The sequence below is a fragment of the Parasteatoda tepidariorum genome, chromosome 9, assembly GCF_982258835.1.
Source record: "Parasteatoda tepidariorum strain Cologne lab strain chromosome 9, Ptep-v5.0, whole genome shotgun sequence".
NCBI lineage: Eukaryota > Metazoa > Arthropoda > Arachnida > Araneae > Theridiidae > Parasteatoda > Parasteatoda tepidariorum.
The window spans coordinates 1,253,839-1,272,496 of record NC_141763.1 but is presented as its reverse complement, the minus strand read 5'-3'; the positions used below and the strand labels follow the sequence as shown (position 1 = coordinate 1,272,496).

The following is an 18,658-nucleotide window of genomic DNA, read 5'->3' as shown; positions in this document are numbered from 1 at the left end:
TCATTCTTATTTAAGGGATTTAAAACTCAGGAAAGGAAGAGCACCATTTGGGACAAATTTCCAAAACTGATAAAGTTATCTGCCCAAGTTTAATACAGCAGAGAACAATAGCTTCTGTAAAAAGACTGTTTTCCAGAATGAATTGGGCATGTTCAAAATTGGGGAGCAGTCTTTAAACAAAATCATTAAATTTTCACTTAATTGCCCAAAAAAGCTATCAGACAATTACATAGGAAATATAAAAACAAAAAACATTTTATTCACTTTAAAGAGATTTTAAAATGGTTAAAGCATTAAATGAAATTCTTACCAGAACCATTTAAGAAAAATGATGTAACACGCAAAACCTACAATTCCCCTTCATAGATATAAAGACTGCAGTTAATCCTGTAAAATGCAAAGAAAAAAAAAAAGGATGAAATATTCAAAATTTCAAATAACACATCAAAGTAAAAATTTACTCAGGACACTGATATACAACATATTGAATATGTCACAAGTGACTAACTGTAAAAAAATAATAGCTGAAAATAGCTGACTAAATTGTATCCTCTGATAATAAAAGTAGAACACAGGTTGGAAAAAAAAACTTTAAAGAAGTAGAGACTGAATGTTTGATAAAGGCAGACATTAACACATTATTTTTTTCTATTGAGGATCATAAATGAAAACAAATTGGGGATCGCAATTATTATTTAACCAGGGGGGGGGGACGAAAACACTATCGAAATCTGACATATCACAGCACAGGAAGGTGTATATAATAAATAACAAGGCAAGTTTGATTGAATGTGGGAACAAATATAAGTTGAAAGATTGTTGAAAACATGTTAAAGTTTCGACGTCCAATTAAATCTGTTTTGATAATTACTACATTCCTCTTATTCATTATTTTTTCTCTTGAATATTAATTTAGGACTCCTCATGTGTATACTTTTTATTTTCATTTCTTTAAAAGGATTTAAAAAAATACATATTAAGAGCAGACTTTTCGGAACACTCTGCATAAGACAGGATTCTTTATAAACCTCAAATGCTTTTTTTTTGCTTCTTTTGCCATTTATCTTGTTATTATATTTTAATCCTTAGCAATTTCGACGTCATTTTTCGAGTTTGAAATTTTGCATTTGAGTAATCACTGATTTTTTGTGCACCGACTTCGAAGTCTAAAAAAAAAAAGCTTAGAAATTATATTCTTTTTTCATCGTTATAGTGACCCTCCAGGCAGAATTTTTGTCTGCGACAAACCTCAACATCTTTCTACAAGATATTTTTAATGGTAACAAATACATACATTACCTATTTAAACTAACAGACGAGCTTCGTGTTTACAACAACGCCTGTACGCACAGAGAAAAACTGAATGTCAACCGTAATTGTATTTCTAATCATTATTTTTAAATGATTTAATATTTAATTGAAAATGTGATATTTTTTTTCATGTACATATAAAAATATTTCATATTTTAATATTATGGGCAATATTTTCACATTTTGAAAGAGTAACAAAAAAACGCATGAGCTTATTTCGAGTGAAATGGACCAATGAATGTCGACATATCACAGATTTTACGAGAAAATTTTTTTCTTTTAGAACAGTTCTTTATAAAAACAGCTGAAGAAAATTATTTCAATGTTTTGAGACCAAAACTATGTTTAGAGATCTACTTTGAAATATGACTAAATGGGAGATTTCGCAAATTTAAATTAGGTTCCGAACGTTCTCGTACGAAAGGTTTTAAGTGCGAAAGCGCCAGTTTCGGTGAAATGCGCATGCAGAAAAATATTATACAATATAAAATTATATTTATATTTTATTATATAAAATTTTAAGGAAATCGAATGTTTAAGATAATTTATAAAATTCTTCAATCACCTAACTACTCAGTTAATGAAAAAAAAAACTCGTATAAATTACTTGATTTTTGAGATCAAAATGTGTTTTTAAATCCTAAATGTGATGCAATTAGCATTTACATTTCTTAAAGTAAGTTCTCTTTTAGTTAATAACATGAGTCCGAAAAGAATTATTTACGGTTTAAGGTAAAACATTAAAAATAGCTTATATGATGATATTGACTATTTGTTTATTTAATGACAATTTGGTTTAATGAATAATAACATAATCGGATAAAAATTTTCAACCTTTCACTAATTATCTAAACTAAATTTAATAGAATTAGTGAATATAATTAACTTAATGTGATCACAGATAAAATGAATTATAGAAATCATAGAAAAAATCATAGAAATCATAGAAAAAATCATAGAAATCATAGAAAAAAAAAGCAAAACAAAGAAAAATGTTAGAAAAAAATAAGCATTATTACCTCGACAGCAAGTAAGCTTCCAGTGTCCGGAAGGCGGACAGGTCCTAGATTAAGAAATTCATTGCAACTACACTCTGCCGATGAATTTCTAAATCGTTAATACGGCCCCGGCAATACAAGCACATAGATCAAGTAATTCTTTTACCGCTAGCGATACAGAATTACTCAATCATATTCCGGACTTCATGGAAGACATACCCCATCATCAACCAGTTCATCACTCGAACTGGTTGGGGCATAATAACTAGAAAAATCATAGAAAAAAAAAGCAAAACAAAGAAAAATGTTAGAAAAAAATAAGCATTATTACCTCGACAGCAAGTAAGCTTCCAGTGTCCGGAAGGCGGACAGGTCCTAGATTAAGAAATTCATTGCTACTACACTCTGCCGATGAATTTCTAAATCGTTAATACGGCCCCGGCAATACAAGCACATAGATCAAGTAATTCTTTTACCGCTAGCGATACAGAATTACTCAATCATATTCCGGACTTTCTGGAAGACATACCCCATCATCAACCAGTTCATCACTCGAACTGGTTGGGGCATAATAACTAGAAAAATCATAGAAAAAAAAAGCAAAACAAAGAAAAATGTTAGAAAAAAATAAGCATTATTACCTCGACAGCAAGTAAGCTTCCAGTGTCCGGAAGGCGGACAGGTCCTAGATTAAGAAATTCATTGCAACTACACTCTGCAGATGAATTTCTAAATCGTTAATACGGCCCCGGCAATACAAGCACATAGATCAAGTAATTCTTTTACCGCTAGCGATACAGAATTACTCAATCATATTCCGGACTTTCTGGAAGACATACCCCATCATCAACCAGTTTATCACTCGAACTGGTTGGGGCATAATAACTAGAAAAATCATAGGAAAAAAAAGCAAAACAAAGAAAAATGTTAGAAAAAAATAAGCATTATTACCTCGACAGCAAGTAAGCTTCCAGTGTCCGGAAGGCGGACAGGTCCTAGATTAAGAAATTCATTGCAACTACACTCTGCAGATGAATTTCTAAATCGTTAATACGGCCCCGGCAATACAAGCACATAGATCAAGTAATTCTTTTACCGCTAGCGATACAGAATAACTCAATCATATTCCGGACTTTCTGGAAGACATACCCCATCATCAACCAGTTCATCACTCGAACTGGTTGGGGCATAATAACTAGAAAAATCATAAAAAAAAAAGCAAAACAAAGAAAAATGTTAGAAAAAAAATAAGCATTATTACCTCGACAGCAAGTAAGCTTCCAGTGTCCGGAAGGCGGACAGGTCCTAGATTAAGAAATTCATTGCAACTACACTCTGCAGATGAATTTCTAAATCGTTAATACGGCCCCGGCAATACAAGCACATAGATCAAGTAATTCTTTTACCGCTAGCGATACAGAATTACTCAATCATATTCCGGACTTTCTGGAAGACATACCCCATCATCAACCAGTTCATCACTCGAACTGGTTGGGGCATAATAACTGGAAAAATCATAGAAAAAAAAAGCAAAACAAAGAAAAATGTTAGAAAAAAATAAGCATTATTACCTCGACAGCAAGTAAGCTTCCAGTGTCCGGAAGGCGGACAGGTCCTAGATTAAGAAATTCATTGCAACTACACTCTGCAGATGAATTTCTAAATCGTTAATACGGCCCCGGCAATACAAGCACATAGATCAAGTAATTCTTTTACCGCTAGCGATACAGAATTACTCAATCATATTCCGGACTTTCTGGAAGACATACCCCATCATCAACCAGTTCATCACTCGAACTGGTTGGGGCATAATAACTGGAAAAATCATAGAAAAAAAAAGCAAAACAAAGAAAAATGTTAGAAAAAAATAAGCATTATTACCTCGACAGCAAGTAAGCTTCCAGTGTCCGGAAGGCGGACAGGTCCTAGATTAAGAAATTCATTGCAACTACACTCTGCCGATGAATTTCTAAATCGTTAATACTGCCCCGGCAATACAAGCACATAGATCAAGTAATTCTTTTACCGCTAGCGATACAGAATTACTCAATCATATTCCGGACTTTCTGGAAGACATACCCCATCATCAACCAGTTCATCACTCGAACTGGTTGGGGCATAATAACTAGAAAAATCATAGAAAAAAAAAGCAAAACAAAGAAAAATGTTAGAAAAAAATAAGCATTATTACCTCGACAGCAAGTAAGCTTCCAGTGTCCGGAAGGCGGACAGGTCCTAGATTAAGAAATTCATTGCAACTACACTCTGCAGATGAATTTCTAAATCGTTAATACGGCCCCGGCAATACAAGCACATAGATCAAGTAATTCTTTTACCGCTAGCGATACAGAATTACTCAATCATATTCCGGACTTTCTGGAAGACATACCCCATCATCAACCAGTTCATCACTCGAACTGGTTGGGGCATAATAACTGGAAAAATCATAGAAAAAAAAAAGCAAAACAAAGAAAAATGTTAGAAAAAAATAAGCATTATTACCTCGACAGCAAGTAAGCTTCCAGTGTCCGGAAGGCGGACAGGTCCTAGATTAAGAAATTCATTGCAACTACACTCTGCAGATGAATTTCTAAATCGTTAATACGGCCCCGGCAATACAAGCACATAGATCAAGTAATTCTTTTACCGCTAGCGATACAGAATTACTCAATCATATTCCGGACTTTCTGGAAGACATACCCCATCATCAACCAGTTCATCACTCGAACTGGTTGGGGCATAATAACTAGAAAAATCATAGAAAAAAAAAGCAAAACAAAGAAAAATGTTAGAAAAAAATAAGCATTATTACCTCGACAGCAAGTAAGCTTCCAGTGTCCGGAAGGCGGACAGGTCCTAGATTAAGAAATTCATTGCAACTACACTCTGCAGATGAATTTCTAAATCGTTAATACGGCCCCGGCAATACAAGCACATAGATCAAGTAATTCTTTTACCGCTAGCGATACAGAATTACTCAATCATATTCCGGACTTTCTGGAAGACATACCCCATCATCAACCAGTTCATCACTCGAACTGGTTGGGGCATAATAACTGGAAAAATCATAGAAAAAAAAAGCAAAACAAAGAAAAATGTTAGAAAAAAATAAGCATTATTACCTCGACAGCAAGTAAGCTTCCAGTGTCCGGAAGGCGGACAGGTCCTAGATTAAGAAATTCATTGCAACTACACTCTGCAGATGAATTTCTAAATCGTTAATACGGCCCCGGCAATACAAGCACATAGATCAAGTAATTCTTTTACCGCTAGCGATACAGAATTACTCAATCATATTCCGGACTTTCTGGAAGACATACCCCATCATCAACCAGTTCGTCACTCGAACTGGTTGGGGCATAATGACTTAAAAGAAGATGAAAAGATATCGAACTGGCAGGAACATAATCGTTTATAAAAATATTAGTAGAAAAAAAGAAAAAAGAATAGAAAAAAGAAAAGATAGAAAAAAAGAAAATATTTACTATCACGATAGCAGCCGTGCCGATAACGACACATAATTTCTGAATCATAATCAGGACATAATATAATTTATATCGAGAGTATTATTAATTAATTTAGACTAACCTTCTGATCAAGAGAAATAATGATAAAGTTATTGTATGTAAATTCGTTTCCATATTCAAAATTTAAATACTTAAAAAAATATGAATTAAAGCAATATAAGACTTACTAATATTCTATAAGCTGCGTGCAAAATAATTTGATAGTTAATAATAAATCAATTCTGTGAAGAAAAATGCAGAATAGTGTTTTTTTAATGTTGCATGCTCTAAGCTAATTTAATATTTAACTGAGAAATAAAGGCTTTGTTTTTCCAAATTTATAAAAGCATTCTCTTTTTTCTCTTTTTGTTTTTATTGTGCTTATATACAATTATATTTATAAATGAAGTAAAATAAATATTATATATATATATATATATATATATATATATATACATACATAAACGAGAGAAAGAGAATTGAAATCAAGCAATAAAATCGGTACTTATCATTTTTTTTTCATCAAAATTCTTCGAGCTTAAGCTCCGATTTCCTTAGTTTCATGACCTTGAAAGAGAAATTGGATAATATTAATATCAATATTTCACACATCAAAATAGCAAGCATATAATCTATAGGAGATAGCAATCAGTAAGCGGCACGAAGGGACTGTATATATGCTGTTTAACCGAGCGGTTGTGAAAAAATCAAAAACGTTCAATGTTACTTACTAAATTAGAAATACAGTATTTATTTCTTTTGTTTTTTTATTTCTGTGCAGAATATGAAAAAAGTAATTAAATTGCTTTGAACTATTCTTATTATAGTGTTACAGTTCTTCGGATAAGCTTTATGGCACAAATAGTAAAAAATAAAAATAAGAAAATAATTATAAAAAACCTTGAAATAAATTCGTCAATATCAAAAAAGAATTGTTCTAAGAAGGGATTAACTGAGCTGGAGAGTTGGAATTAAATGTAATTCTTATCAGGGGTCTGTCCAGACATTTTGTAAAAGGTCCGTTTTCGCAAAATTGTGAAAAAATTACTCACATTCTTTCAACCAGGGTCCTCTTTTATGAATTTGTGCAAATAGGGTCCGGTTATTGCAAAACTTTTTCAAGGAGTTTTTAAATTGTAAAGACATACAAGATTATGCTCAACACTGTAAATATGTAATTAAAAAAATTAAATTTTGAAAAATAAACAGCAATTACAGCTACTAATTTAACGATGCAACATATAAAACAATAATGAAGATAAACAAATTTGTGAAGGGTCCGATTAAAAGAAATTATTTTGTGAAGGGTCCGTAATTTCTTCTAAGCAGACCCCTGCTTATGAATCACAAAAATATTGATTGCTGAAACCGGGGTTTGCTCTTTAAAAGCGAACTAAGTTCCAATTGGGTCTACCAACTAAGTATTTTTGCTTTCTTCGTTAAATCCGGTTCCTCATTAAATCTGGGTTCATTATGAACGATTTCGACTCTACTAGAGGGAAACGGTTAAATACTGTGCATTCGTACTATGACTGACAAAGAGTAAGGAGAGAAAAAAATTACATTTTATGAAATAATAAATCCATTATGTAAAGTATAAAAAATTTACCACAGATAGAATTTTTTAAACAATCAATAAATACGGTAAAATTTAGATTTAATCTCTACCTTTGCGAGTTTAAATACTTCGGATTTTCTAATGAAAGGAGGCATTTAAAGACAAGTTAAAAAGTGAATCAGTTTGTACAAAAGCCAACTTCTTTCATTAAGTTCAGTAAAGAAAAATATTTTCTATCCATTTTGAGTTATTAAAATCTAATAAATGACGAGAGGTGTGAAAAATAAATATTGACAAGTTAATATGATTTTAAATATACGAGTATATCTGGTAGCCCTTTCATTTTTCTCAACTTTGTACGTTTTTGTATAAAAGTTGACTAACATGCTAATCAGTTTCCTTTTAAGCAGTCTAATTAGCTGGCTACGTAACCTTTTTTTTAAAAAAAACATAAAACAGTTAATATAAGTCCAATAAATTCTAAATTGGCAAGCTAAAGTGACCAAAAAATATTATATTGAAATTAATTATTAAAAGCAGAGAGTTGAATCACTAGCGAAAAAGACTGGATAAAAAATAATAAAACCAGTTTGATAGCCTGATAATAACTTTCCAATGACCGCAGTTGAGCTCCTTTTTCCTCCGGCAACTAAACAGGTTTTGATTCCTTGTCCTCTTTCCCTAGATTTCTTAAATTTCAATAACTTTTTCGTAAAAAACTTTTTATTCATTTTTTTTTCAATGTTTCACTATTAATTTTCAAACCTTAATGCTCATACTGTTTTCACTTAAGTTTTGAGGGTTCTGAGAAACGGCGATCAATATTATATATCCTGTATATTTGATTTCTTTTTGTGGCAGTTGGGTGACGACCAGATATTTTGAAACTTGTATTTCATCATAATTGCGAACCAGGGAACTGTTTAGAGGAAATTTGGGTCCGTTAACGGACCCTTCACAAAATATCTTTTCATAAAAACGGACCCTTCACAAAATATTTTAACTTAAAAACGGACCCTTCACAAAATATTTTAACTTAAAAACGGACCCTTCACAAAATGATTTTTCTTTTAATTGGACCCTTCACAAATTTGCTTATCTTCATTATTGTTTTGTTAAATTTTGTTTTGTTAAATTGTTTGTCGAATAAACCCTTCCCAGGGCAGAAAACAAGAAAGATGGATGTAAACGAATTAAGTTTTGTCTTCGGCAGACGATTCTTCCATTATTCGTCCGAAATGAATATTCTGTGTTCAGCAGTATAGGCTAAATATCAAATGTTGCATCTCTAATTTAGAAGCAACAATTGCTGTTTATTTTTGAAAATTTAATTTTTTTATTATAATTTTACAGTGCCAAGCATAATCTTGTATCTATTTACAATTTAAAAAGTCCTTGAAAAAGTTTTTTGCAATAACCGGACCCTATTTGCACAAATTCATAAAAGCGGACCCTGGTTGAAAGAATGTGAGTAATTTTTTCACAGTTTCACGAAAAGCGGACCTTTCACAAAATGTCTGAACAGACCCCTGCGAACATTACACATTCTTTGTATTTTAATTTTTATTTAAAATTACTTTAGTACTTTTCTGTTCACAAAAAATTTAATCGAGACATAAACAGACCAGTGAAAATGTTAAGAGATTATTACTCACTATATAGCGCCTAATTTTCGTAACTTCTATCCTTGTATCAAATTGTACAAAATTTGGAGGCATAAAAATGCTTATAGCGGTTGTTTTATTTTATAATCTTAGTTGAACAGCAGACCCAATTTTGTGTTTATAAAACTAACGTTCAACTCCATAGATTTGAAACTTTGAATCCAAACCAAAAGACAAGGAAACTCCTGGATTGGGAGATGACATTTTGATAGAACTAACACGCATTTGCGTTACATGAGGAGAAAAGCCCCGAAAACCTTCCACAGTTAAACTGACGGCGAAGAATCTCTATCCCATGATTCGTTTAACACTGAGGATATTTTACTCCAGCACTCTAGTCGTCGCAAAATTTATTTCGACCTGCCATCGCTGGGATTCGAACCCAGGTTACCTTACTGGGAGGCAAGTGCTTTATCCCCTGAACCCCCGAGATCAATAATCAGAAGTACAATAACACAGAAATATATTCAGTTAACCTTAACAAAATTCATATTAACTCAATTTTAAGCAGTATATACTACTTCATTTTATATTGGTATAAAACATTCATAAAACTATGCATAAATTTACTATTGAATAAAAACATAATATTTAGATCAGAGGTCGCCAAAGTGGTCTATATAGACCCCCAGGGGTCTATTTAACATAAGCGGGGGTCGATCTGAGCCAGGGGGTCGAATGGGGGTCGATCCGAACCGGAAGGGTCGATTGGTCAAAGGATTATCAGTATTTTTCAGACATGTGACAATTAGAAATAAAAGAAGAAGACTTGGAAATATATACAGGTAACCTTCAAAAATTGGGCGACGATTTTAAACTGCGTTTTGTTGATTTGGAAAACATTGACATCCCTGATTGGATTATTGTGCCATTTTCTGCTCAAATTGAAAACGTGGGCATCAACCTGCAAGATGAGCTTGCTGAATTATTATGGGGATTTGAAGCAAGGACGCTTTTTAAAAATTTAACAATAAGCAAATTTTGGACAAATGTAAATATAATGCAAAAATATGTACAACTTTACGAAATAGCTCAGCCATTTATGATAGCATTTCCAAGTTCCTATATGGTTGAAGCCGGTTTCAGTCACGTAAATTAAATCTTAACTAAGAACAGAAATAAATTAAATGTGGAGTTTCGAGGGGATTTATGATTAAAATTGACCAATTTTGAACTCAATATAACGAACCTTGCAAAAAAAAAAAAAAAAAAAAAAAAAAACACCAGACACACCCATGTCATTGATTAAGAAGCAATAAATCCGTAGTTACTTTACTTATTATTTCTACTTACTTCTAATTACTTATTATTTCATAAATATTAAGGTATTAAATTTCAACATTAATATATTTTTCATAAAACTTTTGATACACTATGTACTATTATTTTAATAAATGTTCAAAATCATAAAATAAATGTACAAACACAGTATCTAATAGAGTTTTATTTTAATTAACAGAAAATTACTTTTATGGGGGTCGATGGAGATTTCGAAAAATTATGTAGGGGTCGACGATCAAAAACGTTTGGCAACCCCTGATTTAGATAAACGATATAGAAGATATCCTAACCTAATCTTATACCTATATATAGATATAGGATTTAAATATACCTAAAATAAAAATTAAACAACACTGAAATTTTTTACTTCTATGTAAAATGATGAAATAAGTGTGATTTTTAGAAATCAATGTTTTAGTTTTGGGGGGAAATTAACACTAGAATTCTTTATCATTTTGCATTTGATGCATTTCTGTTTACAGTATTTATTTGGGTTTATGTTTTCTTGCATTTTTGATAAGGAGTGAAGATAAAATTTCAGAGCAATCCGTTTGAAAGTGATTAATAAGATTTCTTAGCTTTTTTTTAATTTTATATTTCTATAAACAATATTTAATCATTTATTGTATTTATATTTGTTAGAAGAGTAAAAAAAAAAAAAGATAGGTAAATGAGTTGGGGACAACAAAATTTCATAGTTCTAGGTAGTTAGGAGGAAAAAACTTATGTTTAGTAAATTAGTATGGAAATTATCAAAATCCGTAATTTTTATTACTCAACGTCAGTCCATCATTTTGGTCATGACATCGTAATAATTACGGATAAATCTAAATTATTTGCTCTACTACAGGGTTTCCACAGAAATAAATGAACAATATAGTTGCTTTTAGTTGTCTAAAGCATGAAAATAGTTGCCAAAACTATGAAAATAGTTGCCAAAACTATGAAAATAGTTGCCTAAATAAGAACAAAAATGTGACTAAAATTTTATTAAATGACTAAATTGTCACATACCATGATCCATTTATTCATGTTGGTAGCAAATATAATTTTTATACAAACATTAGTGTTCTAGCACTAAATTTTTACATAATTTTTTTTTTTTATATTTGCAAAAAATTAAATACTTTTAATTATTAGAAATCACTCAAAAAAATATTTTCTCATTAAAAAAAAAACATACTTTTACTAAACAAATTTCAGTGTAAACAATAATTGATCTAGCAAATATATATATATATAAACATATATATTGTGAAAAGTGATTATTCAAATTTGAAATTCTCACATCGTAATATCATATTAAAAATTGGGTTTTTTAAAATCATGCAGAATTTCGTAGCAATAACTGTTGAAAAGGCGATCGAGGAACAAAATAGATTTACAATGGAATCTGTGCAAATTAAAAAGTGTTAAATCGAATTTTTTTGATCGTTTTTGTGATAAATCGAATTTAATTAAAAAGTGATAAATCAACATTTTTTAAGAAAGAAAAAATTCATTGTGCTCTAAAAATACAGTGGGACGCAGGTTGTCAACCCAAGTTGTGCCAAAAAAAAAACAACCTAGGAGCGCACAAAAGTCTCCCTATAGTCTTCGTTTCCTGAAAATAGTTGCTTTCTTAGACTTTTCATGCAAAAAAAAGTTGCTATAGTCGCATCAGGTCGAAAATAGTTGCAAATAGTGGCTTTTAGTCGCCTGTGGCAACTCTGTATATATGAAATGCTAATTCACTTTCAATTTTTGACATGGAAATATGGACAGTTTTTTTTAAAAAAAAAAACCTTTTTTTTTGTTTTACATTTTCCTTTATCTTTTTTTTATACTATAATCTAAAAAAACATTTAATAAAATTAAAGAAACATTTTGAAACAATTTAAAATTTTGAAGAAAAAAAATTAAAACTGCACTAGTTATGAGCATTTTAAGTAGTTCTTCCATGCTGCGCATGCGCAGAAAAATTTAAAAAAATTATAATATTTACTTTTATCATTTCTGTCAAATAAATAAAAAAGTAGTATTCAATATCATAGAAGTTTATTAAGTTTGAAGCAATTTTCTAAGTAGTTTGTGTACTTTTTAAAAGAAAGCTCAAAATTATCAGGGATTATCCACAAATGTCATTTTGTAGCATTGCAAATTACATAGTACAAATCATGATACAAAACATACAAAATGAAATTTGTAAAAAACCCTCTATCGTTTTGAGTCCTTTTAAAGAAATATATATACAAAAACTACTTATTAAAGTGCTTAAAACTTTTTAAATTTTTACAAATTGAAAATCAAACTTTTTTCATTAGTTGCCAATTACAATTCATTACAAAATTATGAAAATTTAATTTTTTTGCGCATGCGCAATATAAAGATACTTTGAATACTCATATCTTGCGCAGTTTATAATTTTCTTTTCAAATTTAAAAACAACAATTTTGTAATTAATTTTAAAATCTAATTCAATCTCATTAAATTCGGATTGAATGATCCCAAACGAATGGGACTTTAAATTTATACACAAAAATAAAAGAGGTGTAATGATTTGGTTTTTTTTTCTGGTACTTTTTTTTCGAAAGTTTTTACACATATATATCCGATACATTACTTTGAATTACACTTTGTGAGTATACAAAATAATACATTAAATACAGACAATGAAACTTTTGACCACCATAATTGTTCAACTTCAAAAAAATATATATATATTTTTCTTTAAAATTAAATATTTTTCAAACTAATTTTTTCATTAAATTCCATTATTAAATACTATCAAATACTCAGTCTTAGAAATTAATACTTTAAAAAAAAATTTTTTTTTTGATTTTATGGACAATAACTAAAATTTACCTTTATGGTCTAACAGCTAACTATTTCAAGAAAAATTTATAATATTTTTTAAATTTTTAGTATGTCCTTTAATGTAATGTTTGGAACTCAGATAAGAAAAATTAAATATCCTGTAAATTCACAAATGATCAATCAAATGTTTTATCACGAAAAATGCATTTTTGTTTATTTTGATCTGTAAGATTTATTTTCGCTTTATTCTTTTTGTTTATAGAGTATGTATACATGGTAAGAACTTTAAATAAATAGGAAATAGTAAGTTTTGAATTAATGTAACATTTAAAAAAAAATTAGAATTTCCTCCAGTTAATTCCAATTGATTTATTTATTTATTTAAATAATTAAAAACGTTCATTTTGTTTATCCAACAAATTTCTGTCATGTAGCTTTCATATAAACAAGTTGTTTTCACACTTTGAAGCTTTGTAGCAAAATATGAAAGCCATGTAGCTTTCATATTTCGAACTTTTATATTTACTGAAATGTGCTAATTTTAAATTTAGAGGCATTACTTAATACTAATTAAAATGCTTCCATTTGAAAAAAGTAAATTATTAATTTTTATCACTATTTCTATAATAAGTCAACAAAATGTTTTATTTGTGTATTGAAAGCAGAAAAATAATGTATTGCATACTTAAAATTTCCAACTCGATCATTTTAAATAATTAACTAAAAACAATACCAGAAGTAACATCTCTGATATTAAACCGAACACATATGTTAATTATCACATTTGTCACGCTTTTTATTTATCATTAAAAAAAACAATTTATTATCTGATCACATTAAATTTGAATATTGAATCCAAAATACAATTCAAAAAAGTGTTTCGAACGTAAAAAGAGCTCCATTCTGGAGGAACTGTTTGCTAAAAGTGTCAAAAGATATCATTTTTCTTTCGATGCGACAAGAAAATCAATAAAATACAAAGATTTTGATATAAATATTAGTAAAGGGGAATTATTTAGCAAATAAAATATATCGCGAATAAAAAGTATGTTAAAATTCTTCATTACCTCTATCATGGGAATTGCCAAACACGAAAAATCACCTTCTAAAGCACAGCGCGCACACCGTTCTATAAATTGTTCATCACATGATGATTTCATTTCATTTTCGCCTTCCTACACTCTTACCCCCTACACTCGATAACCAATCAAATCGAAGGACGATTCAAAGAAAATTTGCATTTGCACAAATGTTCGCAGAGCGAAATGAAAACTCTTCTACTCTTTTTAGGGTTGCTTAAAGTTAATTTTTTACAGATAAAGGAAAGGAAATTGCCAAGTCAATGGCGGGAAAGAGAATAGAAATTTTCAACATGACATTTTTAATTTAAAAATCCTCGTTCTTCTTTAAAATGAATGATATTTATTTCTTGTTTCACATGCATATGCAGGTTTGTGTGCTCATTACGAAATACAACTTTCTTTTTATGTAGAAAAGTAGAATTTTGCAAAATTCTAATTTCCCTCATTTCTTTCCATTCATTCTCCAAACTGGTGTAACGTTTAGAAAGCGGGGAAGGAAGTGGAAATACTGTGATGATTGAACTAAAAAGTGGTTGCTTTATGCAGTATGGTGAGATGGAGGGGGGGGGGGGACAAAGGAAAGGAGAGTCACTCCGTCCTAATGTCAGCAAGGATATGAATTTTTCGCAGCTAGATGAGAATCAGAAAACTGCATTCTGCATGATGAACATGAAATTGTCAATCAATAAAATGGATGGAATGATATTTCGTCTAACCAATGAACGGGGGAGGGGACTTTATAGCTATTATAGGTTCTAGTCAATTTTCTAGTTATGTTATCTGTAATGAAGTGAAAAATTTAAATACCTCCATAAAGTTCGGTTCTTCATTACTGAAAAAGTGAAGCAGAGGGGGGAACCCAAAGAAGTTTTTGCCCCGAGCCCCAATTAGGCGAAGTCGGGCCCTGTTTACGGATCCCGGGACACATTTTATTGAGGGTTAAAAACAAATAGAGTCACAAAGTTTTAGAAACCCTTTTTTCAAAACTGTAGTTTATAAAGCTTATAAACAAATTCTCGGCAATTTTTTTTCATATAAATTATTTTAAAACACTATATTTTAGCAATGAAGTAGGAAATAGCTCTCAGGAGACCTTGGGATAGCTATCCCTGTCTAAGCTTTCACTGTAAAACTTTTCGGATTAAACTAAGGAAAAAAACATGGGTGCCGGTATATTTAAAAAACGAATCTCCAGTGAGGAAAAAACATACAAACCTGTTTCATTGCTCTTTAACCCTTTGACTACGAATTTCAAAAAATGAATTTTTTTTTGTCCCGTTTATTATTCAAAAGGTCAAAATAGGGCACAAATAAGGGAAATTTAGTATTTGTGATTTTTCTGACAAGCGGTTATCAATTTAGAGACTGGGATATATATGTCCCGGCCGTACTTAATGGTGGGATACATATGTCACACCTGTAGTGATCGACTTACTACAAGCACATCTGTCATTCCGGAAAAATTTATTATATGGACTTTTTTTTACATAGTATGATACGGGGTGAAGCTACCTTTGCATTACCCAAAATTAAACACTGGACAACACATATTTGTTCTTTTTTCAATGTTCATTTGAGAAAATATGAATTGACATAACAATCCCAATGAAGAATACGAGTAGGATATATCTGTCCTAATGAAGAATACTAGTGGGATACATTTGTCCCACATTGCTATTTCATGCAAGAAACTCTTTAGCGCCATCTAGGGGATATTTGACACTTGATTCGACTCTACGACATATTACAATGAGTTTCAAAGTGCTTTTCACCCCATTAGTAATTTTTAAACATTTGTTGGGACAAATGAGTCCCGTTAGTAGCCAAAGGGTTAAAGTTCGTGGGTGTTTTAAATAATTACCTTTAAACTACACTCAATAATTGGAAAAAAGTATGGTCAAAACTTTCAGAATATGGTAAAATTTACCATGTTCCTGGCTCTATGTTAACACCAAAAAGCTCAATAATTTTTACAGAAGCTAAGAATGATTGTGACAATTTACAATAAAATATGGTTTTACAATGTATGCTAAAATAAGATAAATGTGGTAAAGTTAGATCATTTTATCACGATACTTAGAGAATGGCATAAAAACCGTTTATTCGATTAAATTTACTTTTCAGTTCTGCATAATTTTCTAAATGTGTAGTAGCAAAATCTTAAATTTTGAAAACCAGAATTTCCGGTAAATCATCACCATATGAACGGAAAAATTACCACCAACTGAAAGGTTTAAATGCCTAATATTTTGGTTTTTATTACCAGAATAAAGTTTTTCCCTTACTAGAAATGTCATTACTAAATTACTTAATTTGCATAACATTACTTAATTTGATCAAATTTTTCTTTCTCCTCTTGTTTTTTCCGGGCCGACCGACCTGTGTAGAGGGCAGGGAACTGTCCTTGCATCAGAAAGGTTCTGGGTTCGAATCTCGAGCAAAGGCATGGTTGTTCTTTCCTTCTCTCTGAACTATTTGTTCTCACTGAGGGAGCGACGTTGGCCCACCTAATATGGTGCCCTTGAAAGAGAGACCAACAGAATCGCCCTGTATATGCGTGAATTGACGGATGTTAACACAGGTGGTCATTGGAAAAGAAAAAAAATGTTTTTTTTTTCTTCCGGTAATTGAAACAAGTTTTGATTTATTCAAACCCACCTACACGATCGTGATCGATAGTGTGTTTGATTTCCCTTTACTCACTGAAATGTTATTTTGTTAATCCGAATCTGTTAACTTTTATAATTTTTTTTAATAAGAAATCTAAGAATATACAATTCTGAATCTTGAGAAAGTGGGATAAGTAGTAAACATGATTAATGAAGTACTTTTTTCGATAATGATAGTAATAGGAAATCTAGTTCACACTCTATTGACACCCTAATGAAACATACTCTGGTAAACCGCATTAAAAATGTTTTAAGAAGCATATAACTTTTGTATTAATTAGGGAAACAGCAGGCCGAAGACTCCCCGTGTAGTAAATGGTGACTGGTGCACACTTAATATGTAGGGTCACAAAGTCCTCCATGTTCCCATAACAAACCGGTACCTCTGGATGTACTGAATTGGAGATGGATCGTTCTCTGTCTTAAGTCAAAATTATTACATTTTGACGAATTAATGGGTGTGCCAAATAAGCGGGTGCGACGTATGGGTGTGGCAGAAGTCGAAATCTTAGCCATAGATCGCACCACTGGGACGACAACAAGAACATTAATTAAGGAAAGGAAAACATATTTTTAAGAGGTAGTAGTGACAGGGACAAAATTGCTAAAATATTTTTTTTAAAAATTGTATTTAACCAAAAACTATTTAAGCGTAATAAAAAAGTTTTTTTGATTTGTTTAAATAAACCTTTTGAAGACTGATTAATTATGAAATCTAAACAAATGTATTAAAATAAACTTACTTATAGAAGGTAGAAGTAATAAAGACGTATGAAAATATTTTTTCCCTTAAGCTAGTTTAGATGCAAACAAGTTGAGATTTTATTCTGAAAATTTACCAGATTTCACAGTAATGCAAAAAAAAAGGAGTAATACTAATTATTTATTCATATTTTATTCAAGCAGTTGCCTTCTTTGTGACCAATTTAATTATACACTTATAATGAGTAACAACTGACATAACTAAACTAAGGGACAGCTTATTCTGATTGAATGTGAAAATATATATAAAAACAAGCAAAAAATACTATAGTCTTAAAAGTAAAGTTAGTTTGATGACTTCATCGCTACAATCATGTTGTTGGACACGAAATTGAGGATCATTAATCAATATGGACTCTCTCCTCTAGCTCAGAACAGGCTGCTGAGTCATGTTCTACTTTTAAGGGAAAATATGGTACACATTTTTAACAACTTAAACATTTAACAAAAAAAAAAAACACGCACACATATTGAGCATTTGTTATAATATCGATGCATGTTCGTGGGTTCAATCCCCGCTGGCCGAAGACTCCCCGTGTAGTAAATGGTGACTGATGCTCGTTAAATCTGTGGAGTTGCAAAGTCCTCCATGTTCCCATAACAAATCAACACCTCTGGGGGTACTGATTCAGGAGTTTCCTTGTCTTTTGGATAAGTTCAAAATTACAAAGCTGCGGAGTTGAACATTAGTAGTCGTAAACTCAAAATTGGGTTGGAATGTTGTGTTGGCATCAATATATATGGTATATATATTGATGCCTTTATGTTGTTTGAAAAATGTTTCTTGAAAGAAAGAATAATTCTGTAAAGTTAAGTAAGAATTAAGAAGATGCCACTTTGTCCAATTATAGATATAATCTAATTTACCATTATAACACCGTAAAAAATTTGGAATTAAATTACGATTAAAAGTACTGATCGTTTGGGTGCATTATATGTAAAACCATGCCCACTGTAAAATCAATTTTTGCCGTAAAATTTTATACCGTAATTTTTAAAGAAATATTTATACTATTGGTCAGATCTTTTTC

At 30.8% G+C, this 18,658-nt stretch overlaps 1 long non-coding RNA gene across 2 annotated transcripts in view; it reads right to left on the bottom strand.

Moving 5' to 3' along the window:
• LOC147803230 (uncharacterized) overlaps positions 1 to 6,230 on the bottom strand; it is a 29,773-nt gene extending 23,543 nt beyond the window's left edge. For both annotated transcript variants that reach the window (XR_015428922.1, XR_015428920.1), the window contains exon 1: positions 311 to 6,230. This is a non-coding gene — a long non-coding RNA (uncharacterized LOC147803230). The remainder of the gene's footprint in view (positions 1 to 310) is intronic.
• Between the last annotated feature and the right edge of the window lie 12,428 nt (positions 6,231 to 18,658).